Below are 27548 nucleotides of genomic sequence, written 5' to 3' on the forward strand. Positions count from 1 at the left end.
ACCCAGAAACGCTTCTGCAGCTACCGTGGCAACTGAGGGATGAAACGCCATTGCTCCACAGATAAAAATTGCGTTTTCCCAATTTACTCTAGCTTGCGGATGCTATTTTTTTCCATTTTACAGTTAAGGCGTATTGGCAAGAGGAATTCACGCACTCGTGGGAAGCCAGGACTCTGCGCTCATTTGCGGTAGAATAACCCCCGGGCCACCTTTTCTTTGCCCTGCCAGCTAGGAATTTGGCTTACATGTAAGTAGCTGGGGCGGCACTGTTCTCGCTTACAGTAACACAGCTGTGACTTGGAGGCAAAGCCGAGCCTAACAGAGAGCAAGCGCAAGCTACTCTCGGTGTTCTCACTGAGCTCCCGAGCGACAGTTTGTTGAGGACGGGTTGTGTCGGGTACCGTGAGTTCAGAGTGGCCCGGCAGCTCCTGCGCAGCAAGAGCTGCTCAGGTCGATGGGCAATGCACGGTTTGTGAGTACGGGCCCACAACGCGGTGCAGCAGCCTTGGTCAGCAGTCCCGCCTGGTGCCCGGCGCTTGCACGATGAGCCGCGGGGGAAGGAGGCACGCCAGCGACGCCAGGGCCTGCAGCAGGGCCGGGATCCCACCCTGCCGCCCTGGGCATGCCCCGTGCTCCAGGCTGCGAGGGTCCTCTAAGCCAGAGCCTCCCTGGGCTTAGGGGCGCCAACGCTGCCAGCGCTCACCCAGACCTCATCCCTCCGTGTGCCGGCTTTGCTCCCTGGGTGCCTTCTCCTCCCCGCCCCTGGTTTTGGGGGTGTGCAGTCCGGCCTGGGGTGATGCCGGGTGAAGGCACTGGAGCTGCGTGCTCGCCCCGGCGGGGGCCGGGGGAGGAACGGCGGGAGGGGGCTGCCGGACCGCGCCCAGCCTCTGCCTGGCAATCGCCGAATTGCAGGGAGAAGGGTCCCCGGGGTGGGGGGGCGCCTTGCTCCCCGCCCCCGCGGCGTGTGGGAGCGGGGAAAGCCCCGGGGACCGGTGGCTCCGGCACAAAGGAGGGCGCCGGGGCTGGCCGGGGGCACGGCGGCGCCGGGCCGGGCGGGGGGAAGCCGCGGCGGTGCCCGGGGGGATCCCGCTCCCTCCCCTCCCCTCCCCTCCCCTTCGCCCGCCGCTCCGCCCGCCCCTCCCCGGCCGGCCCCTGTCCCCTCCCTCCGCTCCGCTCCGCAGCCGGGGCGGGGGGCTGAAGGCCGGCTCCGGCGCACGGGGAGGCAGAGGAGGAGCGGCGGGCGATGGGGCAGCAGCCGCGCCGGTTATCCTCCGGGCATCGTTAGGGAGAAAGAGGGGGCGAAAAAGAAGAAGGGGAAGAGGGAGGGCGGCCCCGGCCCCCGCCCCTCTCCGCCGCGCCGAGGAGGGCGGGCGGACCAGGATGCCCGGCTGGCGGGCGCTGCCCGCCCGCCCGCATGGAGAGCGCCGCCCGTAGCGGGGCCGCCGCGCCGCGCCGCGCCGCGCCGCACCGCACCGCACCGCGGGGTGAGCCGGGCTGGGCGGGTGCGGGGGGCCGGCTGCGGGGGCTGCCCCTGCGGCCGCGCGGGGTGTGGAGGGCCGGGGTGGGCGGCGGGGGCCGGGTGGGAGCCCGCCGCCGGAGGTGCCTCCGGCCCGGCCGTGCGGCACCGCGTCCCGGGGGGGCTCGGGCAGGCGGCGGGAGCCCGGCACGGCCCTGGGGGCGTTTGGGCTGCGGGAGCCGGGGCGGCGCGGCTGCTTTCCTGCTTCCCCCCCCGTCTCCGCGGGCCGAGGCGGGCCGGGACGCGGGAGCGTACGGGTTTGTCTTCGGCAGCTTCGGCATCCCCGGGACGCCCTGGAAGCAGTGCGGGGGCAGAGCCCGGGGCGCCGGCGCCAGGCGGGGGCCGTGCGGGCTCGCCGGTGGCCACGTGGCGAGCGGAGGACGAGGGGTGGCCCGCCGGGGCGAGGAGCGTGCTCGGAGGCAGCGCCGCGATGACCACGGTCCGTTTGCGGAGGGGCGCTTTCCCCCCGCGAAGGTGCCGGGCGGCCCCTCGCCCCGCCGCGGTGCTGCGGCCGCGGCCCTTCCGCGCGGAGCCTCCCCCTGAAAGGGGGGTCCCTCGCCGCCGCCTCGGCTCCCGACGTCGGTGGAGCCGCGCAGGCTGGCACCTGGCTGGTGCCTGGGCTCGGGGTCCCGTGGGGAGCAACCACCTTCCCCTCGCCCCGGCTGGCTGCCGGGGCAGCCGGCGGTGCCGTCCGGCCGTGTCTGTAGCGGACACGCGTGGGTTGTCTTTGCGCCGAGAGTGGGGACAGAGCGGCGATTCCCGCGAGCGGCCCACGGGGAGACGGTAGTCAGCGAAGGCGGACACCATGTTTCTGCCACGGTGTTCCCCGACTGTGCTCTTCTCTGCCGCTGTCTCGCAGTGCTGCGGAGTTGGTTGTCGTTTGGGAGACGACTGCGTGCTGCGGCAGGGCGTGATGGATACACTGCATGCGGGGAGAAGAGGCTTTGGAGCAGAGGTGCAAAAATGTCACTATGTGCAATGTCCCTGTCGGGTTTGAACGTTTTGAGAGACCTGACCCTGACTCTTTTTGTATTTCTAGAAATCTAGGTGGTACCAAAAGGGAAAAATTGCAGGCATTTTGATCAGCTGTCATTTAAAGCTTGCAGGTAGTGAGATGAGATTTCTTAGCTGATATCTGAGGTTGTACAATAGTTCTTTTGATCCCTCTGGGTGAATACTTAAGAAATAAATGGGTAAGAGTAACAGTACTGGTCCTGCACATGATGTGGTCTTTGTGGAGGCATGAAGTCACCTGGGACAGAGCAGGGACTTCAGGTGACATCCTCCCTACTGCAGATGAGATGGGTATGGTGAGGAAAAGCAGAAGTCATGGCTCTGTGTTCAGATTTCCGCCTGTTTCTACTTGGGCACAAGGAAGGAGGTTTTTTAAAACCTTTCAGTTTTGTACAATGGGCTCTTGTGCTTGACTTGAGAAAGAAGGTTTCCAGAGGAGTTACTGCAGAAGGGGTTACCTCCAAGGCAGAGGCTGCTCGGTGTGACTGCCCTCAGCCTTTGAATTTCAAGAGCCAGTTTAGTCCGAGGACATTGCTGTGGACCTCCCTCTTTTTTAAGTCGTCTCACTACTCTTAGTGAGTGATTTTTTGGGGGCTATTTCTAAAAATAAAAATGGGTAAGACCATAGGGGAAGTCTTTTCTGCATTTGTCCATAGGTAAGTTTGAATATACTGTACAGGAGGAGAACCTGCTTTGGAGGCTTGTCACAGGGGAGGAAAAAGGAAAAAATTTACATCAACTGAGGATCTGTCAAGTACTGGGAGCTATGACAACAGCTCCCTACTACCTCCCCTTATTTATTTGTATTCCTCTCCTCCTCAACTTTCATTGCTAGCTCTCACATGGCATATTTCAGTGTTGGCTTATGCTCACATTGGGTAGAAAACCAGTGATGCTGAAAAACATGCTAAACCCACGTGTATCAACAAGGATGATGTTCAGTGCTATTTCTCCTTTGATGGTGGATGTGAAGTTGTTTCAGAATATGTAGACCTACTGGGCAAAACTGTGCTAGTTGTTGGTGCTTATTAACCTGTTTCAACACACAATAAAGACCATGCTTTTTTTTTTCTGATTGATGAGACATCAGAGGAGAGAACAAGCTGGTGGGGAACTGTATCCTTAATTCCTCAGCCATGCAGTCACATCTGCTCAGTTACAGAACCTTTTGCTGGGTCTGTAACTGGAGACATATTTTGACTGAATTGGGAGAGTTCAGTAGCAGAAGGAGATTTTTGAACTTGCAATTGCATCATAGCTGTCTTTTTTTTTAATGTTGTATCTTAATTTTCTTTGACATCTTTGATCATCATGAAAAACTTCCCATTTTTTTTCTTTGCTCAGTCTTCCCTGCCTCTTTGTTCAATGGTAGGAGTCTAGATGCACTTCGTTGTTCTGAGGGATTTTTTTAAATTGGAAAACATTTCCATAATTGTTACATCAGCTAGTATGTCAAACTAATTACCCCACTTTCTAGTGCTTTAATTTTTCTTCTTAATAGTTTCTGCAGATAATACAACAGCATGGAGGAAGCATGTTTTTCCAGTTGTGTTCAGGAGGACCTATAGTGAATATCACTTTGACTAGGATTTTATTGTGGAATTGTCAGTTATCATGGAACTAGGCCCTCAAGAAGTGCAAACTTCTCTAATGGAAAACAGCTACATATCATCAATGCTTAAAAGAATAATTTTTTTAATCCACTAATGCTGGCCTACTTGTACTGGTTGAAGTTATGGCAAAAGACTAACTTTTTAAGTTGGCGACTCTTAAGGGTAAGATCTATCTTCAAGATTATTTTTCCCCATCATTGTTTCCTGAAAATAAAGGTAGAACAAAGACAAATCTGTAGTGCTGATGCCAGAAGCCTTTGTGAGCCTCTCTCTTCTCTCTCTACTGGTTTATGCCAAGCAAATCTGTTACACATGGTCAGTTCTCCACTAGTTTTCACACAAGGGTGCTGAAATCAGCTGTGCCCCCTCGTTCTGAGACTGAAATCAGAGTGGTTATTTCTTAGGAAGTGAGAGCACCCCTGCTTATGGCAGCTTAAGTCTTGAAGCCTTTGGTTGGTTTTCAGTCCATTCTTTCCCAGGTGAGATTCCCATGTGTATTAAACAGGTTCAGTTTTGTTCTGTCAACTTGGTTGGCACCCAGGAGGTTAATTCTCCAGAACTTACTGCATATTGTCTGTTGTAGGTCTGGGGGTCTGCGATGCTCTGTGCTTTGAATTTCCCTACTCTGTAGGAAATCCACGCTCTTCAGATAGCCTGGCTTGATGTTACATTGAATTCTGCAGACTTAGCCCTGTAATATTCACAGGCCATGTTTTCTTTCTTTTGGATTTTTCTTTCTCTTTTTTTTTTTCTTTTTTATCTGATGACAGACAGAAAAGACTGGGTACAAGCATCGATCTGCAAACCCAGTTGTTCTCTGAAGAACACCCAAAGCTCTTGGTTTTTTTAATAGGTAGATGTTTGGATGGGGCATAAACACAAAACTAAGGACCGACATGTTTATTGCTACTAGTGTGCGAAACTGGTGCTGCAGCTTGCTCACATACCCTCTCCTGCCTATTTAGGCATTGTTTGCTGGGTTTGCATATCCAGGGTGAAACTTGCTTTTCAACGGTGCTTTTCAGAAATGCTTGCTTGGCAGAAGCCGAGAGAGCAGTTGTGAGTGGCATTGTTGTTCACGATGCATGTCCTGATTCTGAAAATCTCATGCTTTTGTTAAAATCATGCTACCATCAATGTCTATTGGATGGCATGAACAAGGGTTGAAAAAGGGAGGCTACAGAATCAGTAGCTATTCTGAGTAATCATTAGCTGGGTTATTAGATATGGGATCAACATTCACCCATTTCCTCACTTTTTGGAAAACCTGCTTCGTTGGTAGCCTGTACCCTGTGCACTGTCAAAACAGCGCTGAACAGCATGTCTGTGTTGTCAACAGTCAGTCCTCCTTACAGTCGGTAACTGCCTGAATCACTGGTAACAGTGATGGGGGCAATTCCATGCATTTGTAGGGAATGGAGGGTAGCGTCATTTGTATGGTAATCTTTGTTGTGCTACCTTTTTTTTTCTAATAAGCAAATGGATCACAGTCCTCTTGAAATACATCCTCTTGAAATACAAGATAACTTTCCTTACCCAAGTGCGTTTCTGTGTTTTATTTCAAAAGGGTCGAACTTTGCTAGTGTGGGGTGCAGGACATCCCGTGACAGCGTCTGGTGTGTCTTGTGCAGCTGCCATCCTTTCTGGTTATAGTGAAAATCATATGGGAGTGATTGAGGACATAATTAGTCAGAAAGGGGTGGCCACAGGTCGGGGAGTGGGGACAGAATGGGCTTATACATATAAGACAGTGTTTTGATCCGTTTTTCTGAAGGAATCATGCTGCGTTATTCTCATGTCTTAACCTGAACGAGAATTAGCTTCAAGGCAGATCCATGTGCACAAATGTGCTAATCATTGATTTACCATGTCCTCTAGGGATCTGAGGACCAGCATAAATGTAAAGGCATGCTGTTCGTTGCCAACTAACAGAATTGTATCTGCCAGATAGAGGTTTAAGGGGCTTGGACATGGGCTTGGACATCCTTTGCATTTGGAGTAAGGTTTCTGCTTTTCTTGTTTTAAAGGTACCACTTTTATTCATGACAATACAGGGTGGTTACGTTGCCACACATCCTCTACTCCATTTGTTTAAATAGCCTTGATAATGCACCCCTCCTTTGATTTTTATTTTCTCTTTGTTGTGCTCTAGCAAGTGGAGGGCTGATTCTTTGCTCAGAAAAGTTATTCTATAGAGAAACAACATTTAGAGTTAATGGCTGTTATTACTGATGACATCAAGGGTTTGCCGAGTTCATGGCAAATGTCTGTGAGACACTGACTCTATCAATGGCTCTAAGTCCACTATTACAATCTCAGAAGGCGGAACTGATCTTAAAATTGAAGTTGAACTCTGCACAACTGCAAAACTGAGCCTCATTCCTAAGCCTCTCTGAAGACAGATGCTGTATAAGTCTCAAGAAACATGTCTGAATCTCATGCCTGGTGTCCCCGGCATAGTCTCATCTGAGTGGACCTGAATGCCTGCTTAGAGTTTGTCAAAGCTAATGGGTTTCTAGAGAAGCTGAAGGTTGGACCCCCTTAGCAGAACTGCCCTGTTCAGTAACTCAAATGGGAGCATGAGATTTCAGCATGAATTTTCATAGATGTTTCTTGTGCTGCTTTTTACTGCTTTGCTGAGGCACCAGTGAATTCAGAATCCTGCTTCACCATCCATCAGTCTAAATCAATCAAAAGGAGAGGAGGAGGAGAAAAAAAAAATCCAACTTTGATGGAAACACATATACTGCAAAAGGGAGTTGTATCACATTCATATTCTGCTCCACGCTTCTGTCACCCACGCTTGTAAAATACTCACTGACAACAAAATGAAGTACGTTTAATTTCCACATATACAATAATTTATTGAGTTTGCTGAGTAATTACTGGTAGCTCTTCTACGGTAACTTATTTTTCTACTTATTCCAGCCTTTCTTCCATTCCTTGTGCATGGAGGGGGGTGTTTAATAATGCATGAACTGAAGAGAAACTCAGTTTGTATTAGCTATTTGTTTTTAAATTGACTGAGATATTTAGCAAGAAACTTGATAAATATAATTTCATAAAATGTAGCTGGGATTTTTGGAGCATCCCATGAGAACCATCTATTGGAGAAAGGAAGAGTATTGGAATAATGAAGAGTCATTGTAAAAGTGTATCTTTCCTTCCCTAAAACACCTAAGTCATGCTCCTTTGTGCTCAAAGCTTGCTTGTAGCACCAATGAAACATGCTCAGTAACGTGTCAGAGTAACACAGTTCTGATGGCAATGCTGTATTTGGATAAATGAAGCCAGAAGAACTGTTTACACGGTCTCATGCAGGAATCTTGACAGAGCAAACCTGCTATACAAACTTGTGTTCTCCTGTGCTAAAACTCTTTCCTACCTCTCAGCGTGGCCTTGGCCCTGCTTGTGAAATGCCGTGCCAGTTCAGATAGCAGACCTGAGGACAAGCAGGGAAGGACAGCCTACAAAATGCAGGGCTGTGGGATGATGGCAGTAGACTTTGCAGTAGACTGCAAAGTGCCCCAAAATGCCATTTTTTTTCTCTGTAAGGATCGTGCCCGCTGGCTGCTATGAGCACGACTGTGCTCCTGATGAAGAGGTACCTTGGGGAGGTGTCTTACCAGTCATCGTGCTGGGAACACCGTTGACAGAGGAGGGAAAATACACGTGTGTTGAACAGGAGTGCACATCTTTTTGGTGTGGCTTAGAGATATGTCAGGTAGCTCAAAACCTTTGCTGGGTTGCAGAACCATTGCTGTAATCTACCAAGCTGAAAGTGGAACAAATTTTAAAGAACTGGGTGTGAAAGACTAATTGACAGTGGATCATCTTTGCAACTGGGGTATTCGGGGATTTGAGTTGCTGGTAGAAAGGGGTCCACCTTAAGAAATATGTGGTGAAAGTTGGCATGTTTCTTAAAAGCAGGACCAGGTCAGTCAGAAGACACCAGTCTCCAGTGTTACACTTCTAACACTGGGCTGAGTCAAGGGAATTTCAGGTCTCCCCAGTGCAAATGTAAGCCACAAACTGGTGAAGATTTCACATCCTTGCATCACTCAGACAAATTAGTCTCGCTTATTTTGAGAATACAGTGAATGTTACTTGGAAAGACATGAGAAGATGTAATACAATTTGTCAGTCATGAAAGCCATTAGGAACAGGTAATGTCTTTCGGCAAATAAAATACGAGAAAAATAAAATACCATTCAAGAAATACCCAGCTTCCTGACACTTTCATAGAGATCCTACTACTTGCTGGCTGCGCAGGGCTGTGTACTCCAAATGCAGACACAGTATTCGAACTGTGGTGTCCTGGCTACGCGGTTGCAGGTTGGTTTTCCATGCCGATGAGCATCAGACAGAGGGCAGCCCTTTGTAGCAGCCTGTGGTATTGAGAAAACTAGAGGTGGGTCATGGGTTGTGCACTGCAACCACATTGCTACTGTGAGGCTGCCAAAAACACAAGAGAAAAATCATTGGTACATAATCATTTCAGGCACTGCTACAGCAGTGAATGGAGAGAGGCCATTGTTTATGTGGGTTGTCACATATAGTACATCTGCTTCTGCTCTCATGCATGCCCTTGTGCATGAAGCCAGTGACCCAAGTATCTGAGAAACAACTTGGAAATTTTCAGATATCTTAGGTTAGATAAGGACAGAGGCAACTGAAAGGAAAGAAAATGAGCGGTTCGGCGATACTCAACTTGTGCTTTGTACAGAAGCTGTAATGGCAATGCAGAGGTAGCATAAGGCCACATTACTCTGTCCTGCCACCCATCCTAGAGGAGATGTAATTCACATAAGCAAAACAGCACCCAGCCCACCCACGGGCTGTCACTGAGTTCAGCTCACTTAGGGGATATTGGAGCTGGACTGTGTACAACTTGCATCAGCTAACAGGTTATGAAGGCAGCTGCAGAGTATAACTAATTCACAGGTGTTCAGCAAGAAAAGCAGAGTCTGTGCTACAAGGAATGGTCTTTAAAGAGAAGCTGTTCAAGGACTATATGCCAATCATTCACTTGTATGATTTGTATGAAAGTGGAGGAAATTTTCACTAGAACTGGCTGGTCTATGACTTTGTTTCTCTTATGCAGGCAGTTTCCATAGCAAAATAAAATTCTGGAACATACAGATTTCTGCCAAAAATTACTCAGTTCTGAAAAGTTTTGGCCCAAAACATTGAGCAGAAATTATGCATACAAAATTTTTTTTGCCGTGGAGCTGTTTTTTGGAGGGTTTGTTTTATGTTTACTTAAAATTGCAAACATACATAAAATGATCCACCATTTTGAGCTGCATTAGGTTTTTTGTTTTCTTTGTTTATTTCCAGTTGAGAGTGTGAGGGTTTATCTGTTTTTCTGTGTTGTGTTAGTGTCTTGAGTTTGGCAGAGAAGATTCTACTTTTGACTTTGATATCTAGAGTGAGAGAAGGAATGTGGAGCTTGAAGTAACAAAAAGAGATCAAGGATCTAGTGGAGGTCCGCTATGTCTACTAATTCTGCTTGTGTACATATCTGTGTCCATTAATTGGATTCTTACAGAGATTTGCTTGAGTTTGTGGTTCTATGATGGAAATAAGAGGTAAAGTAGGAGAGTGGGGAGCCAGGAAGAAAATTGTTTTGGGTTGACCAAAGCCATAAGCTGTTTTTCTTGCTAACAGGAAGAAAATGCAGTGTCATTTCAGATAGAATTAAATACTTTGTTTGCTTTGTTCCACTGTTTTATCTCTTCATGGTTTGCAGCTTCTTTTTGTAAAAAATTTCTTTTATTTACCCAGAGTTAAATTTTGAAACTACCTGCAGGAGTTGTTCACCAAAAGCATGTCCCCAAGCCCCTCCCTTGCTCTTTCCTTTGGATTCACCAGTTCCCTTAAGAGAAGGGAAAGCACACAGCTGGTGTTCAACAGAGTAGCAGTGGTGTGAATTGGATGGATTGCATTTATTCAGTATTGCCTGTGATTACCCAGGAAGTGACTGCATTTGTCCCTACAGAAAAGGGACCACCAAAGATTTTTTTGCCACTCTGTAAAAAAGACTGAGACGCTCTTTTATTTTAAAACTTGTAACAATCTTGTTGCCTAAGCATGACATCAGACCTCATTTCTGATCACCACAAGAGTCATGAATAAGCTATTTGCATGAAGAAATATTAATGCCAGACTAAACAAAGAGTAACAGAAAGAGGGGCTGGCTGGAATGGCAAAAAATGAGTAAATATCATTGACCTTGATGTGCTCCTGCTGGCTTTGTTCTCTAAATAGGAATATATAGGTCAAGGAAATGGTAAATAAACTTGCTGACATTTTTTCAATACTGATAGTTCTGCATTTCCTGGCATGATAGCCTGTATTTTCAAGTACATAATGATCTGTAATTAATCTGCAGTCATTTATCCAATCAAATGCTCATGTCTTTGGAATCAACACCACTAGGGTGCTCAAAGGTAAAACAAAGCTCTTACGAGATCAACTAATCCATTTCGAGGAGCTCAGCCTGTAATGTTTTTCAGCCCAGCAGCCCTATAAACATTCTTTCAGTGCTGAAAAAAAGTTTAATTATTATCAGATAACTGACATTATTTGAAAATAATTAATATTCATGGTATTAATTAATAGTTGACATAAACTGTATTCGGTCTCAGGTGAGACAAAGTTAACTTAGGGATGGATGTTAGTACCATTCCTGGTGATCTGGAATTAGGACAAAAGTTGGAATATGTTGTTCCTTCAGTACACGACTTCGAAATTTGTATTACTCATCCATGTCCAGGATACCATCAACGCGCAGATCATCAGTACCCTAACTTCCACTGTTGAACTGGGCTGTGGGAGATACTTGGTTTGAAAATGATTGTGTTGCTCGTCGCCACACTCCTGGCAGTAGCTGAAGACGTTAGTCCACGATGTCAGTGCCCTTTTAGGACAGCACTTTCTCTTTGGTTTCTGGCAGTTGCAGCATTGCAAAGAGAGACTGACAGCCAAAGAGGAGAATATGCCACTTTCCTTAGGAGAATATGGCAGTGATGATGATGACTGAAGGTTTCCACTGTGGACTTCAGCATTATCAGGAAGGAAATTTCTGACCAAATTTGCAATTTTTTTTTTTTTAAAGTATTTTAAGAAGTTATTTTTTGGTACTAGAAATAGCTACTTGACTAGTGTTTTAGGACAGACTGTTTTTTTTCTGTAAGTCTTCATTTACCAGAACTCACCTTGGCTAACATACAACCCTGTCTTCCTCAGTCATTTCTTCCTGGGAAACTAGCATCTTCATAACACTTCCTTAATTTTTTAATGTTGCCATCCTTTTATAATGGTAAGGCTTCATTTATCTTAAGAAGAATTCCTCCCCTGGCTTCATTTATACAGTAGAGACAGTTTCTGCTGCTGTCAGAGACTTGGTCTGATGGATGTATCTCACAGTCCTTAAAGATGACTTAATCTGGTCCGAAGTTATTCATGGCGTTCTTGGCTGAATAATTCAGTGAAATGGCTTCACAGATCTAAAATGCATGCACCAGAGAGCAGATGTTTTGTTGCATTACTCCTTTTATGGGGCAGGAAAATATGCTTGTAAGTGTGAGCGACATGAGTTCCAAAGACAGGAGGACTTAAAAAATGGTAATAGTCGAAAGAACAGAAAGGTTTGTTGAGTAGAGGCTACTTTTCATTATTCTTTTGATATGTATTTGTCTTGTCTCCTAAATTCCTGCCGAGATCATGCTGATTCCTGATTGCAAGATGTTTGCCCTGGTATATAGGGCTAGGAGAACAGCTGTTCAGCTTTAAATCCCATGACACAAGTCTCATACTAAATTTTACCACGGAGTGCATGGAGAGCACACTTGCTAATTGCAATGATGTGATGTGGAATGATTTTTAAAAAATCTTACTGTATTGTGGAACAATAGAAAGCAATCATTTTAAAACTGCCATTCTTCTTCCTTGTTATTTAAGGTAGGGATAGATAGCCATAGCAAAATACTGAATATTACCGCTTGTTGAATTTCATTCAGCTTGGTGATCTTCAGCAGAAGCCAGTCAATGATGCAGGTAATTAAAAAAAAAAAAAGGAAAAAGGGAAAAGTATTTATCTCTATTATAAAGCATTCAACAAGGGAAATAGAAAGGCAGGAATAAAATCTACACTGTTTTGTGAGGAGAGGTGAATGAGTCAGGCAGTAAATGTTATGTTAATCAGAACAGAGAGAGCACAGTGAGTGTTTCAGGTAAAGCTCATATCAAACCACAGGACAAAAAAGCACATTTTGATATTTTTTGCATTCTGCGGCTCAGTGAAGAGGTAGTGTCGATACCTAAATGGGTTTTGATTGGCATTGAATGGCTCCGTGGGCAGAGAGAAAGAGAGATGGTAGGAGGTCAGGATACCCAAGTCCTCCTAGACCTCAGGCCAGTGCATTTTCTCTGTGTGGTGCTTTGTCCCTTGTCACCTCCTCCATCCTCTTGTAATAGAAAAAGCCATTTTTTCTCCTCTGTCCATGCCCTTCGCCCTGAAGCCAGATGTGTGAGGTGTCCATCTCAGGACTCAAACCAGTCATGTTCATCTCCTTCATCCTCCTCAACAACATTTCATGTACCTTAACTGCAAGCTTTTTCTGCTTTATATGACTACTTTGGTGTGACTCAGAGTCACGCAACTCTTCTGGGGTTTGTTTACTCGTATGTATTCAGTGGCAAAGCTTTCAACAGTCTGGCTGGCAAGAGTCAGGTCCTTTTCAGGTTTGTTCCCAGCTTGGCTACCGGAGGAGTCTGGTGTTCTTTGACCTTGCTTGGGTGCCCAGCCTTGGCCTTCCTTAATATACTGGTCTTCTCAATCCTTATTTACTTTTGTCTCTTATAGTTTTGATTTCATCTACCTGTGATGATGAGAGAAGGAGGAAACTGAAACTTCCTCAGTAACTGCATTATGTCAGGAAAGTAAACTGAGATTACTTGCAAGCATTAGTTAAGGCATTCTTGGTAGCAATTGCAGTTTTGAGTTTGTTTTAAGCCTTAACAGCCTCAGTGAGAGACTCAAAGTTTTGGTCAAATCATCAGTGATTCAAGATTGGTACTTTAAAAATTATTTGCTTTTAAGCCTTCAAACAATTCTTCTGCTGGAAGGTTTTGCAGGTGAGTTGTGGAGCGCAGGAGGTAATGGAAATAGTTCAGGTGAGTGACAGATGGGAATTAGAAACTAATTTTCAGAACTTCTTTCTCCCTCTGCGTTAGTGTAGCAGAAGCAGTTCATGCCTTGTTTTATCAGTTTGCCGTAAACAGTAGCTGCACAGTCGAGCAGTGACAGCTTGCAAACAAATGCTGAGGTGCTGGGAGGGTGTAGCTGTCATGCAAAACTCCACATTTAATGTATGCACAGTGTATCCATGTATGACAAATATGAGTTACCACAGATACAGCCGGACTTTCAGTGGGAAGGCAAAAGGCAAGTGATGTGATGTAAAGTGGAGGTGGAGAAGGAAGGGAATGAAATGGTGTAAATGGTAGTGGTTCTGTGAGCATCAGTTGTTGTTGACAAGTGTTACAGGAATGAGACTTGGTCTCTGTTGCTGTCCCGTTTTCTTTATACCTTCCAGTCTGAGCAGAAGATGGGGTCCCCTCACTTGGTCCTGGGGTCTGTACTCATGCATATGTTAACACAGAATGTCGTATCTCTAAACCAGTCCTATACTGCAGAGCTGTTATATCAGGATTAAGGCCATGCAGCTTCTTACTAGTGTGTCTGCAGCACTTTTAGCTCTCCTCTGCTTCTGCACTTGGAACATGTGCTTTGTTTGACCTCCTGTGCAAACAGGCAGGGAGTTTCATTCGCTGGTCTTTTAAACGCTGTAATGTATGCCTTGTCTCAGGAACATCCTCTAAAAAGGTATCTAAGCTTTACAAGTATCTTCCAGAGAAGCATAGGTTTCTTTCCTCTCTCTTTCTGTCTGTACATGAAGGTGCAGTTCATGGTACTGATCTGTTGACAATAGCCTGGTTTGTTGCAGCCAGCGGAGTTATACAGGTTTATAGCAGAGGATGGCATGTGCCATGTGAAAGGTGAAACGTAACCCTGTGGAGATAGCCTAAGTTTTATGTACTCCACAGCATTAGGTGGATTGAGTGGAGTGAAATTAAGTCAAACAGAAAAGTAATTGAGTTTTTACCTCATTTCTGGTTTGGTCAGGTTAAGCAGTGATTAATGCAGGCACTCAAACTCTTTCTAATGGCTGTATTACTTAAAAATTGTTCATTTTTTAGAAATCTTCATTCTGCTAATGAAGTCTCAACTCCCATCTTGGCCATTGTTACAGCCCTGAAAATGAAATAGAAACAAAAAATAAATTGCAGACTGAAATCTGTGGGTATCCACGTTTCAAGTTAAATGCTAGATCTTTTGATGTTGACTCATTCACATTTTGGAGAAGCTATGCTGCAAGAGATTTCTCAGATCACCTTTCCCCTTACTGTTGCAGTGTTTTTCATAGAATTTGATAGATCTTTGATTCTCTTGAACTTAATGGCAAAGCTTCTACTGATTCAGTGGGATCAAGGTTTGACCCAGTATTTGCAAGTGCTGTAACCACTCCAGAACTTAAGTTTTATCTTGCTTAACGTAAAAATGGCTAATGCCTAAAATAAATAAATAAATGGACTATCTTGCCTTGATTTCAAACTTTTTCCAGGGGACAGTTTCACAGTACAGTTCTTGTGTTTGTTTATAAGCACTTATGCTGTGCATGCTGACATGCAATGAACACCGATTATTAAGGCATTTCTCTTCCAGCCAAATGCGTGTTTGGGTGTTTTGAGTCAGCCCTTAGTATGTCACCTCTGTCACTTTCCACTCTGCTTTGCTAGCCTTATCTCCCAGTCTCACAATCTAACAGAAAGACAATGAAATCAAATTAGCTTCTCTGACACAAAAGAAGACCTGGAGCTTGATCAAATGTGTGGCCTTACGTTGAAGAGCTGCTAACACCAAGAGACTTCTTCAGGAAGTTTCACTTCTTGGTGATTTGGCCAGAAAGCAAATGGTTGGGATATAAATTAGCTTGACAGCAGTGGAAGGGATGAGTACCCTGATGCATTTAGGTCATGAGTCTTTACCTCTCTGTCCAGGGACTAGGAAGAAGCTGTAGGTAAGTTTATTATCCCGCAGTCTGCTACCACCCGCTGAGCACCTGGAGGCTGCCGCTGCCAGGTGGGATGTTGAGTGTTATATGTGACTGCTCTGATGCCTTTATACCAGTCCCAATATCTGTGGTTGGAAGCACAGCTTATCTGCTGCCAAGTGGATACAGTCCAAGCTACTCACATTTCCAGTAACTACCTGCCTAATAAGCATCATCCTGAAGAGAGTACCTGGGAAGATCAATCATAATTTAGTCTTTCCAAGCTTGAAGAAGCCAGGGCCTTGAGATGGATTGCTACAAGTGATATATTTTGGCTTGATGCTGATGTAAAGGGAGAGACTGGATAAAAGAGTTAAAATGCTCTCAACAAAAGCAGTGGGCATGTAACTGAGAGAGATTTGGCTGAGGAATGGTGTTTTTAGCATGCCTTTGACCATAGGACAGGCTTCTGTAACCCTCAAAGGATCACATAATATAAAGAAAATTAGCCTAGAAATGAAAAGGACTTAATTAAAATGTTAGTCTCACTTCGCTACCCACTTATTACTATCATAGCAGAGCTGAGTTTGTTAATGAGATATGCCAATTATAGATGTTTTCTTTCTCAAAACTGTAGGGAAAAAAAAGATTTTTAAGGTCAATTGCTTCAACTTTTTTTTTTAAAAGAAGCTATACTCCTTTTTAGAATGGTTTTGAAAAATAGGTTTTGAGGAAAGGACAATTACCATGGTCAAAATGGAAAAAAAAAAGCCAACTCTAGTATTCTTTTAATGAATGTATTTTTAAACCCAATGCATTAAACTGAAATGTAGTTCCCTTCTGTGCATGATGAAAAGGAAGAAATGGTAAGAATTTGAAATTTAGAAAAAAATCAGCATTATGTGAAATTTGATCATGTGCTGTACAGTTTTCTCTGATAGATTTTCTTTAACACAAGGGTGTGTTTCTAAGTAGCAGACTTCCTTTTTTATCATAAGGCTGTTACATTAGTGGACATGATTGTCATACTGCTCTTCACATGAACACATACTTCAAGTAGAAGTATTAACCAGTGGCAGTTAAATTGCTTCTCCTCTCGAAGGCCTGTGATCTTTGGATAAAAGGTGGGAGAGTATCTTGACACTCAAGTTTTTTTATCATCTCTGCTGTTCCTTGTGAGGATATGTTTTCCTTTTTTGTCTGAAAGCCTGCTCTTTGACCTTTCTCCGGCAGCCCCACGAGGGCTAGCTCTGTGAATGTTGTTTTCTGCTGCCAATCAAGATCTACCTTCTACAACCACAACGGCACTCAAGCCCGGCTGGACACGCAGGGCCATGCTCTGCTGACACTTGACACTTGTATAATCTATTTGAAGGCTTGTAAAGAAGAGCAGAACTTAGCCCTTTGCATTCCGTAATGGATTTCGCTTGTCTGTGCCATGGGATTCGTTTTGTCTCTGTTACAACCTCACCCTGAACCCTCTCACTGCTCTTACCTTCTACCCTCTTACTTTGACTCTCTCTGGAAAGGCATCAAAGCTAACTTCTTCTGTTTTTCTCACTTCACAGTATACATTTATTTGTATTGTCCTTCTTTTAGAGTGATAGCAAAACTAACATCTACAACATATCTCACTTATGCTGTGAAACATTTCTATTTCACCACAGTCATGGTAGGTGGTCTATAGGAGTCAGGCAAAGCAAAGTCTGGGTGCCCTTTGCTTCCCAAAACCCAAAAGAGGGAAAGCGGCACCAGTGATGACTGTTTTGGTGATGTACAGCTATCTCTCTGTAAAGAGTAGCAGTGCTTTACCCTTTTCATCACCCCTAAAAACATTTCACAGGAAATATTCCTGCAGCCAGCCGGAAGCTTAGAGGTGAGATTATTGTTTTTAGAAATGCAGTTTGTCAGAGAGTTCAAGTTTCTCAGTTGCAGTTTCTTTTAATTTCTGTGTACTTGGGTATGCTCAGCATGCAGCAAAGAGAAGGATTAATATATAGGGGTGGCTTTTACTGTCCTCACCTCCTTCTCCTTGGTATTACTGTGCTCTGTTCCTCTGTGGCCACTGTCCAGACAAAGCCTCCTGAGAGACAAAGCCTCCTGTTTCACCCCAGCTTCCAGCAGCTAGCTCCAGTGGAAGTAGGTGCTTACAGTAGTAGCAGAAGGCTTAAAATGAAAGAGCATTCACCCTGCTGCTTGGGTGGTTTTGGTAGCATCCCAGGAGGTACCTCAAACCTCTGGTTCAGGTACATGTGTGAGGGCTGAAGTTGCTGGAGCAGTTGATGTGGAGGCAGCCTGCGGTACCTGCAGGTGGTTGTGTGCAAAGCCATGCAGGGCTACACAAAGTCACAGGAGTTTCAGAACTAGGGCCGCTATAGTTACATTTCCCTGGACAGGCGGTAACACTAGTGAAAAGTTGATGGTTGAACTCTACCAGTGACCTTTTTTGTGGCACTGCCATTAAGTTGTCTGTCCACATAGGATGGTGGTAGGACCCTCTGTCTGGGAGGTGGGAGAGCTGAGCTGAAACGTCACCTGCCCGACACTTCCTTGAATACAGGCCATCTCAAGCAAAGGCAGCATGCAGTGTGTGTTTTGAGGTGGAAACGGAGGAGCCGTATCTCCAAAAGCCTTTCTTGGCTCCCCTTGCAGCTTCAGTGTGCTGTGAGCATGCCCCTAGGTTGCTGGCTCTGCTCATCAGGCAGGACAACAGCTAGTTTGAGGACACTGCTCAAAGCAGCCTCAGCCCTAGAGCTGCTCTAAATGCGTCTGCCCAGAAAATGGAGGTGTTTGTAGGAATGGGAGCCACCAGTCTGCGACATAGCTAAGCACAAGTTTTGAAATGTCAAAGTCAAGAATTAGACCCCAGAGACTTGCAGAGAGGAAGTTCGCCCAAGAGCATGGCGAATGCAGGAGCCAGTCACCTAGAGGTGAATTTTGTCACATGCTCGATCATGATTTAAGCCATCAGCAACAGGGTACAGCAGCCCTTGAAGGTCACCTGAATGCCATTTCTGGCCAACTTTCTTGTTTGACAGTGATGGCACCGCTGGATGTTAGAGACCAACATTTGGCTTACAATTCAACACACCCTGGACTATATCAGACCCTTGAAGTCTAATCCATTATGCTTGCTTAACTTTAAAATAAGTGTTTCCTCCTTTTTGGCAAGCTTCATGACTGGTATTGCTTTGCAAGCTAGCAAGTAGAAAAGCAGCTGGTTTGCTGCATCTGTGTTGAAAACCATTGAAAGTACATTTTTGTTCCTTGGCAAGGACTTGAAATTTTTCAGTTAATTGATAAAGGCCCAAATCTCAGTCAGGAACAAAGCCCTGGCTTTGTTGAAGCTCTGCCAGTTTAACCAGTAGATAGAATCATAGAATCATAGAATCATTGAGGTTGGAAAAGACCTCTAAGATCATCGAGTCCAACCGTCAACCCAACACCACCATGCCCACTAAACCATGTCCCTAAGTGCCTCAGCTACACGTCTTTTAAATACCTCCAGGGATGGGGACTCAACCACTTCCCTGGGCAGCCTGTTCCAATGTTTCACCACTCTTTCAGTAAAGAAATTTTTCCTTACATCCAATCTAAACCTCCCCTGCCGCAACTTGAGGCCATTTCCTCTCGTCCTATCACTTGTTACTTCGGAGAAAAGACCGACACCCACCTCGCTACAACCTCCTTTCAGGGAGTTGTAGAGAGCGATGAGGTCTCCCCTCAGCCTCCTTTTCTCCAGGCTGAACAGTCCCAGTTCCCTCAGCCGCTCCTCATCAGACTTGTTCTCCAGACCCCTCACCAGCCTCATTGCCCTTCTCTGGACACGCTCCAGCACCTCAACATCCTTCTTGTAGTGAGGGGCCCAAAACTGAACACAGTATTCGAGGTGCGGCCTCACCAGTGCCGAGTACAGGGGCACAATCACTTCCCTACTCCTGCTGGCCACACTATTGCTGATACAGGCCAGGATGCCATTGGCCTTCTTGGCCGCCTGGGCACACTGCCGGCTCATGTTCAGGTGGCTGTCGACCAGCACCCCCAGGTCCTTCTCTGCTGGGCAGCTTTCCAGCCACTCTTCCCCAAGCCTGTAGCGCTGCATGGGGTTGTTGTGGCCGAAGTGCAGGACCCGGCACTTGGCCTTGTTGAACCTCATACAATTGGTCTGGGCCCATCGATCCAGCCTGTCCAGGTCCCTCTGCAGAGCTTCCCTACCCTCGAGCAGATCAACACTCCCGCCCAGCTTGGTGTCATCTGCAAACTTACTGAGGGCGCACTCAATCCCCTCATCCAGATCATCAATAAAGATATTAAACAAGACCGGCCCCAGTACTGAGCCCTGGGGAACACCGCTCGTGACCAGCCGCCAACTGGATGTAACTCCATTCACCACAACTCTCTGGGCCCGGCCGTCCAGCCAGTTTTTGACCCAGCGCAGAGTCCACCTGTCTAAGCCGTGAGCCGCCAGCTTCTCGAGGAGAATGCTGTGGGAGACGGTGTCAAAGGCCTTGCTGAAGTCCAGGTAGACCACATCCACAGCCTTTCCCTCATCCACTAGGCGGGTCACCTGGTCATAGAAGGAGATCAGGTTGGTCAGGCAGGACCTGCCTTTCATGAACCCGTGCTGGCTGGGCCTGATCCCCTGGTTGTCCCGCTCATGCCTTGTGAGCGCCCTCAAGATGAGCCGCTCCATAATCTTCCCCGGCACCGAGGTCAGGCTGACAGGCCTGTAGTTCCCCGGATCCTCCTTCCGGCCCTTCTTGTGGATGGGCGTCACTTTGGCAAGCCTCCAGTCATCCGGGACCTCCCCCGTTAACCAGGACTGCTGATAAATGATGGAGAGCGGCTTGGCGAGCACCTCCGCCAGCTCCCTCAGCACTCTCGGGTGGATCCCATCTGGCCCCATAGACTTGTGAGTGTCCAGGTGGCGTAGCAGGTCATTGACTGCTTCCTCTTGGATTACGGGGGGTTCATCCTGCTTGCCGTCCCTGTCTTCCAGCTTGGGGGGCCGAGTACCCTGAGGATAACTGCTCTGCCTGTTAAAGACTGAGGCAAAGAAGGCATTGAGTACCTCAGCCTTCTCCTCATCCTCAGTGACAATGTTCCCCCCTGCATCCAATAAAGGATGGAGATTCTCCTTGGCTCTCTTCTTGTCATTAATATATTTGTAAAAACTTTTTTTGTTGTCTTTAATGACAGTGGCCAGATTGCGTTCTAGCTGGGCTTTTGCCTTTCTCATTTCTTCTCTGCACGACCTCACGAGATCCCTGTACTCTTCTTGAGTCGCCTGCCCCTTCTTCCACAAGCGGTAAACTCTCCTTTTTTTCCTGAGTCCCAGCAAGAGCTCCCCGTTCAGCCAGGCCGGTCGTCTTCCCCGCCCGTTCTTCTTACGGCGTACAGGGACAGCCTGCTCCTGCGCCTTTAAGACTTCCTTCTTGAAGATCGTCCAGCCTTCCTGGACCCCTTTGCCCTTCAGGACTGTCTCCCACGGGACTCTCTCAACCAACGTCCTGAACAGGCCAAAGTCCGCCCTCCGGAAGTCCATGGTTGCGGTTTTGCTGCCCCCCTCCTTACTTCACCAAGAAGCGAGAATTCTATCATTTCATGGTCGCTAAGCCCAAGACGGCCTCCGACCACCACATCTCCCACCAGTCCTTCTCTGTTTGTAAACAGCAGGTCGAGCGAGGCACCTCCCCTGGTAGGCTCACTTACCAGCTGTGTCAGGAAGTTGTCTTCCACACACTCCAGGAACCTCCTAGACTGCTTCCTCTCTGCCGTGTTGTATTTCCAGCAGACGTCCGGGAAGTTGAAGTCCCCCACGAGAACAAGGGCTAGCGATTGAGAGACTTCTGCCAGCCGCTTATAGAACGCTTCATCCGCCCCTTCATCCTGGTTGGGTGGCCTATAACAGACTCCCAGCAGGATATCTGCCTCGTTGGCCTTCCCCCTCATCCTTACCCATAGACACTCAACCGTACCATCATCACAATCGTTGAGCTCTATACAATCAAAACACTCCCTAACATACAGATACACTCCCTAACTACAGATAGTACAGCCCTGAGGATCCAAGAGCTGCACCTGGCCATAACAGGTTTGTGATGAAGAAGAAAGCGGGTGTGGTAATACTTTGGTGAGAGGGAATGAGAGGGTTTGCAGGGAGGGCTTATGGCATTGGGTAAATTATTTAATATCCACTTTCTAATCAGTCTCCAAGGAACAACTGCTTGATTTAATCAGTTCTTTAAATATCTTATTTCTTGCATGAGGTTGTTCATTTGCTGATTATTTTGGAAGTTTCTGTGTTGTCTGAGCAAGACAGAGATATGCAGCGTGGCACTCACTTATATAGATAATAATAAAATCTTGTATCTGAACATAATCTAACCTTTAAGCGTCATTTAGAAGTGTGCTTGTCAGAAATTCAGTGTCTTTCTAAAAGCTACTGCTCCATGTTCAGCCACCTTCTACAGCACACAGGGTTAAAGGAGTGGTTTAAACCGAAAGTGTTGTTTGTTGCTGATTGAGTGGTGTGTTTGTAGAGCCAGTTGGCAAGAGGTGAAAGAAAATCTCATGTTTCAGTGTGAAATACAAGCATTAACATCAGATGAAGCCTTCTGCTGTATAAGAAGATAAGCTAGGTGATTGAGACTAGACCACTGACTCACACAGGGCATGGGGTGATAAGATGCCATCTGGGGCCCGATATTTGATGCGCTGGTTCCTTCACTCAGGTGAATGTCTGAGAGTGGTGGTATGCACTCAGGCTATTCTCAGTTTCAATACAAATTCCATTTCTGAGATTCAGTATCTTACTCTCTGTCCTGTTGTCTTCTTTATTCTTCTAACCATCCATCAGACTCATTGGATCCACTGAACTGCCTTATTCTCTGGTCCACCTGTTTTATAGTCTCCATTCCAGAGCTCTGCTGCTGAAATTTTGTTTTACGTTGGCTGGATTGGGGTTGCTTCCTGTTCCCAGCAGGGCTGAATTTCATCTTCATCATGTATTCTGCATTATGCTTATGATGAAATATATTACATTTTTAAGAGTCCATAACATGTCATGTTAATCTCTTGATGCCTAGCGCAGGTGAGCTGCCATTGGCTTCCATGTATATGCTCTGAGTCTTGACTGCATGGATTTATCAAAACCAAACATAAAAATCTACATAAACAGTAGGGTGCTTTTTTTACTTACTTATCATATATTTTTCTATCTAAAACCTTATTTAAGGAGCTCTCTAAGACTATATTCTTAGTTGCAAAGAAATTGAGACATGTAAAAAGAGAAAGCTACAAGCTCTGGTGACTTGCATAGTGTAGAGGTAGTCTAGGCTGTGTTTCCTGTTCCAGTTGTGTCCAGATAGACCTGTGATACTGTACAGAGACCAGTTAAGCAGAAAACTGCTCCTTGTAGTGCCCCTCCATTCCCTCATTCATACTTGTCTTGGTTGAACAGAAAGGAAATCTCGGGGAATGGTAATCTGCATCTGTCTGGGGGAAGGAAGAATAGATGTGGTGATCAAAGTAATGCCCTACAACTTCAGAAGCACAGCCTCAGCTCCTAACTCTGCCTCTGTCCTTGCGAAGTTGTGGGTGTCCTCATCTTTCAATGGTAGTTGAGAACTGTCTTCATAGGTTTTGGCCTCTGAAAAAAGGAGTTGCTACCACTGTCTTAGCTTGCAAGCAATCATGAGGACACACGGAAGGGACAATGTCTTCATACTCCATGGACAGTAAAGAAGATAGTTATTGATTTTATGTGGGTAGACTTGTTAGCTGCAAGATTTTGCAGCTTATAGCTGCTAGATTTTGCACTGGGAACTTAAAGAGTTAGAACAGTGTCCTTTTTTTCTCAGCTGGATTTTCTTTGGGTTTCTGTTTCACATTCTCTAGGGGTTCTGTTATTGAGCATTGTCCGTGCAACTGAGAGAAAAAAATTTCACCTTCCTAATAGTAACAGATGAATCCAACAGCTGTAGCTTTAAAAAGAAGCCAGACCGTTAAGTAGTGTAGGGTATGCGAAATTGCAAAGCAATTGCAACACAGGTGGCAGAAGGTGAGGTTAAAAGTCTCATCAGCCCAGAGTGCCACTGGTGGATGCATGCACAGACTGAAAGCATGTATTGGAAGTTGGATTTTCTCCTGCCTAATCATTTTCTTCTATCCTAGCGCATAGATGTCCATCCCACACACAAGATGCAGATAAAAGCTAGCTGCTTCTGCTGGCTGATCTCCTGATGACTTTGCTTTTGTTGATGCTACTGCTCTGTCTAATTCTTCCTTCTTGTCCCTCTGCTTCTTGCTTCCAGAAATCACATATGCAAAACTAATTTGCTCTGCCGTTAAAGTGAGAATGCTACATGCAAGGTTTTTTTTTAATGAACACTGATGAGTATTCTAGCCTGTTCAAAAGTACACAGTCGGCCTTTCTGATGTAAAAGTTATTTTTTGTGTAATGGCTTTTTGGAAGATAAATGTTTTGCTTTCTTTAGAAAGCATCCTGTTGTTTAAAAACTGACCATCTGAAAAACAATTTCCATCTGGAGCTGCACTCATTTTCTTTGGTGGTCCAGGGTTCTTAGCCAGACTATATCCACGTAATGCAGTAAGGCATCCAGGAAAGGGTACCACGCTGCCTTGGAATGGCGCATACACAGTGCTTCTTTATAACATTCTTTCACCTCCAACCATTTCAATCCAAGGATTTCCCAAGTTGGATGTGATTTCTGTGTACAGAGGAGAAAAGCAAGCATATTTTTACTAAGCTTTAATTCACTAGAGAGAGAGCCATGTGAGCAGGGAGAGACAGGGAAATAGCTGAAGCAAATTTATCTTTGAATTGGAGGTGACATCCATGAAAAACGTTTTGTGCTTTTTTTGCCTGGCCAGGCTTTGCCTACCAATGTCTTCACAGCATTAATCACAACTAAAAGGTTCTGCGGGAAACCTTTGCTCTATGTTAAATACTAATGAGGATATGGACTTAATGTTTTGTCCCTCTTCAGAGGGTTTGCTTGCTGCAGACAGGGAAGGAAGGCTGTCAACAGAGGGTTTTAACCCTGGAAAGGAAGCAAACATCTCCGGCTCACAAGATGTTTATATTATCTTGCTGTTAAGGAGTGTAAGCATGAGATCGGCAGCCACAGATATTCCCAGTGGCAGAAGAGGCAGACAGCTTGTAAATGGGCTGACGTGGGCAAAGGACCTGTCTATGCTCTCAGCCGGGATCTTGGTTAAGAGCAGCAACCTTGTGTGCAAATTCAACGAGAGAGCAGTGTGGTTTCGTGTGGCGGTTGCGTGGTGGCACAGCAGGACTAGCAGTAATTGGGACATCTTCGGTCTTGTGTCAGAGGGCATGCTGTTTCCCCCCTCCTGGGCAGGGAAGAAAGGAGGACAGCACTGTCCAGGGAGGGCAGGGAGACCAAAATGTCCATTATAGGGTTGTGAGGGTGCCTACCTGGGTGAACTCTTCTTAGGTGCAGTGATCCCTAAGGCTCTTTGGAGAAACAAGTTTAATGTGTTCGCACATATGAAAGTGGTTTTGTTTTCTGGTGTTTTGTGTGCTTATGCCTGGAGCTTGAGTACAATGCAGATCTAATTGCCATCCTCACCTTGTTCTTCAGATCACAAAAGGCCTGTCCTTACAATCCACAACCAGGAGTATGTAATCACCTCTGATGTGACCTCCTCATAAACAAATCCGAAATGATTTGGGACCAGCCTGATTTACAGCCAAAGACCAAATCTCCAGAATGGAGCACTGGTTATTCTGTCTTTATCTCCAACCAGTTTCTGGTTTGCATTTGCAATAGTAATAGGGTGACAAAAAGGTGTTCTTGTCTCTTATTGAAACATCAGTATGTCTGATGTTTCACATCTGTAAATCAGATGTGTTTAAAGCCAGGCCTTTCAGATTAAATGATGAGAGCTGAAATCTATTTAGAAACGCTGTTTGTTGCAGACTCACAGCCATGTGAGTGTGCAGCAGCCTGCCTATAGTCTTGGAGGCATTATTTCATCCGAACAGCGGCAAAGAGTGCTTTGGGGTATGTGTTGCTACTCACAGCACTGTCACTTGAGCATGCGCTGGAGCTTTGTGGGCAAGGTTTTCTGAAGCATCCAGCCTTGGCCTAACCTTCCTTGCGTAGCAACTGGTGGTACAATTTGTGCAGATGCCAGTGAATGAAAAGTTTAAGCCTAGTACTGTAGAAAATCCTATGTAGACAAGTGTTGTCACAATAGGGAAGCATTGTCACTGTCATATTAGACTGTCTGATTCGTAACCATTCATAAGAGAAGACTGAACCAACCATCATAGCAACAAGTGGAGAGAGAGAGAGATCTGAAATCCCTGCACAGTAAATGCAATAGCCAGCACAGTATTGTCAAAAGAAAGACCTCTGACAAAAGGTATTCACTGTCAAGTAATAGCATAAAATATTGTGGTGCTTGGCATATGGCATACTGAGATACTAATGATATATTAAGTTTAACAAACTCCTTGAACACATCCTAACTTTAAACTTTGTGATGGTGTCACTGGACTTAAATGGGTGCATCAAAACCATGTCTTTTTCTTGAATTACGACCTTTGTAAATGGCAGAACTAGCAAAACCAGGGAGAGTGCTATCATCTTCTGTTAGTTTTAACTGCTTTTTCTTTGAGAGTTAACACTGAGAGACATTTTATTAATCATCCCTAGCTGTGGCTGAAAATTGGATTTGGTTTGAATGAAGAGTTCTTCAGGTCAACCCAAACTCACTCATTGTGCAGTCTTAGTCTTACTATTGGGATCAGTCCAGGCTCTCCATGCACTTGTATTGCAAACCATCTTGCCTTTAATACTAGACAAGAGTCTTTTGTGAATAAAGGTGCAGTGTTAATCCATTCCTTGGCTTTTCAAGTAAGTGCTTGTTAGGAGATGAAGAAGGCTGCCTGTTGCAATGTGAATCCTGAATAGGAGACCCCAGTTCCCTTGAAGTCAATGAATGAGGTCAAAAGCAAAACTTCCAGGCTTCTCTGCAGTCCTCATTAGGCCAGCACAGGCATTGCAAGCCTCCATAGGTACAGGTCAGGCGGAGCAGCTGCCTCGGTGGCTGCAGCCCTTATTTTGGCCAGTTCTACCTTCTTCTGCAAATCTGCAGCTCCTATTTACCTGCCTGCTCACGCTAGCTTCGTTTTTGCCAAATCCAGCAGTGGTGCAGTGACCTGAGGAAATGTCTCTCCCTTAATGACAGAGACATAACTTTTTAGTTGCCCCCTTTTTTTTTTTTCTTGTTGAATATAGTTGAAACTCAGCATGTTATGTCTTCAGCATCAACAAAAAGAAAATTATCATTATCTCTGTGCCTTGAAGACGTGTCACCTGTTTCTCCTTATTCAAGGGTAGTGCAATTTCTTCCATCTCGCTGAGCTGGAAGAGAGCAAGGAGGTTGTCAACCTGTCCCATCTCCAGCTTTGGGAAAGATTTCCTGGGACCAGTGGATGCCGAATGGGAGAAGGGTGAGAGGGCTGGGGCGGCAGTGGGACAGGCTGCCTGCCCTTCTCTCCCCATGAGCCCTGGCAGGGAGGACGGGCATGAAGCAATGCCCTCGAAATCTAAGGCCAGGGAGTGAGTAGGTCAGGAACTGCTGATTCCTCCCTTCGTACTGGGATCTGACTGGAGCGCAAAGAGCTGTGTGGTTTAGCTGACAAAAATATGCTAACATCCCTTGCAAACAAGTCTTGCAACAGTCAGCTTGATTTTTTTTTCCTTCCCCTCTCCCCGTCAGTCACATCCTTTGTAATAGCTAGATAAATCTATGTCAGTCTCAGCTCAGTTTCAGGATCTCTGCTGAAGGGAGATCAATGTCAATGTCTCTGCTGGGGGATGCCCAGGGCTGGTCATGGCCGGTTCCAGATGTTTCCAGCCCCTCAGCCACTGGTGCGGCTGACAAAACATATGGAAGAAAGGGCAAAAATGCCAGAGGAGCAGAGGAGTGAGGAAAAAAGAGTGAGGGAGGGGAAGAGCAAGGAAGGGCAGGCAGCACCAAGCAGCACGCCAGGGCTGGAGCAGATCTGCCCTGCCGCCTGCGGAGAGCCCACGCCGGGGCAGTTTTCCTGACAGGTACTGCAGCCTGGGGGAGGAGGCCAGAGCAGGGGGAAAGTGTGAGTGGGAAGGAGCCGCAGAGGGAAACCGCCATGTTCTGACCACCCCGTGCTGCTCCGGGGGGGGGGGGGTGTGCAGAGAAGGTGTTGGTTTGTTTGTCTTTGCCTCTCACTACCTGAGTCTACTTTAC

The 27548-nt window shown here is 46.1% G+C and overlaps 1 protein-coding gene across 2 annotated transcripts in view; it reads left to right on the forward strand.

Moving 5' to 3' along the window:
- The first annotated feature begins 1445 nt into the window (after positions 1-1445).
- The window catches only part of PLPPR1 (phospholipid phosphatase related 1), a 140730-nt gene continuing 114627 nt past the window's right edge, over positions 1446-27548 (forward strand). For both annotated transcript variants that reach the window (XM_076362838.1, XM_076362840.1), the window contains exon 1: positions 1446-1484. The gene's annotated coding sequence lies outside the window, so the exon portion shown is untranslated. The remainder of the gene's footprint in view (positions 1485-27548) is intronic.

Source organism: Aptenodytes patagonicus, chromosome Z, assembly GCF_965638725.1.
Source record: "Aptenodytes patagonicus chromosome Z, bAptPat1.pri.cur, whole genome shotgun sequence".
In the NCBI taxonomy this organism is placed as follows: Eukaryota; Metazoa; Chordata; class Aves; order Sphenisciformes; family Spheniscidae; genus Aptenodytes; species Aptenodytes patagonicus.